This window comes from Propithecus coquereli, unplaced genomic scaffold (genome assembly GCF_000956105.1).
Source record: "Propithecus coquereli isolate 6110/MARCELLA unplaced genomic scaffold, Pcoq_1.0 Scaffold289, whole genome shotgun sequence".
In the NCBI taxonomy this organism is placed as follows: Eukaryota; Metazoa; Chordata; class Mammalia; order Primates; family Indriidae; genus Propithecus; species Propithecus coquereli.
The window spans coordinates 334,466-335,758 of NW_012148496.1; the positions used below are offsets into that span (position 1 = coordinate 334,466).

General features: G+C 37.0%; 1 protein-coding gene across 1 annotated transcript in view; it reads left to right on the forward strand.

The window, feature by feature from the left end:
• PSMA5 (proteasome (prosome, macropain) subunit, alpha type, 5) overlaps positions 1–1,293 on the forward strand; it is a 33,495-nt gene that overhangs the window by 23,651 nt on the left and 8,551 nt on the right. The gene's annotated exons all lie outside the window — the stretch shown is intronic.

Here is a 1,293-nt window from a genome sequence, read left to right on the forward strand (position 1 = left end):
TAGGAAGGAGGGATTATGTATAATTAATGGCTTATCTTCTCACCATCTTTGTTTCAAGTCTATGACTCTGAAAGAGGCCATCAAGTCTTCACTCATCATCCTTAAACAAGTAATGGAGGAGAAGCTGAATGCAACTAACATAGAGGTATTTTTCTGCTTCATTGTTTTTTATTCAGATATCATAACTCCCATTGCTAAGGATTGAATAGATCAAGAAAAACACATTTTTGTATGTTCAGTTCTTAAGAAATTATTGGTAACTTTTGAATAATAAGCAGCTTTAGTAAAGTGATGATGGCAGAAGCCAGAATTCGATGAGTTAAAGAGTGACAAGGAGGTGATGAAGTGGAGAAAACAAGAGTATGTTTTCTGAAGAGGTTTGATTAGTGAGAAGGCAGCAATAAAGAAAAGGATTTGTGTCTTTTTAAGGGTGGGGAAAGTCTTGAGAATACTAGTGGATAGAAAAACATTAAAAGAAAATTAAAGGAGAGGTTAGGATAGTGATGGAAAAGTTCTAGAAGAGGAAAGCTGTGGTACAAATGAAGGAGTTGGTTTTAAAAAGTAAAATTCACTCAGCATTATATTGAGTACCCATTACATGGCAGATAGCTAGATGCAGGGATATAGACACAGAAAATCCAATTCCTATTCGAGTAGTGTACTGTATAATGTAGGGACACAACAGATTAATAAGCGCTTAGGATATACTTTATATTAATAATAGCAGTAAGAACAAATTGCCATGAGAACACAAAATTTTGACTAGATCATTAGGAAAGCTTCCTGGAAGATACGACGTCTGGAGAAGGGAAGAGAAAGGTATTTCAGGAAGAAGGGCCAGTACACGCAAAGGCTCAAAGATGTGAAAATAACTATGCATAAAAGGAAACTTTGAGGATTTTGTCTGACTGCTGGGGTGTGGGATGTACATAAGATAGGGGAGGTGGCAACAGGTTAGACCAGAGAGGCATGGACCAGATTCTTCATGTCCTTACTTAGAATGCTAAGAGACAGGAGAAAAGGAAGTAATGATGGGTAAAGATAGGTAGGTTTGGAGATAAATTGGGAGAGATGTCTTACATTTCCCTGGTGATTGTTAGGCCATCTGCTGAGGGTGACTGAATGAAACAGTGAAATTAAGGAGAATGGGAAATATTTGGAAAGGTCATTATGGATAGGGAAAAGAGAAGATAGGGATGAGTAAAAGGATTTCTGGGCCACATTAAAATACTAGCTGAGGCTAGAATAACAAAATGAATTGTTCTAAAAAGTCAGGATAGAGATTACCCTTGG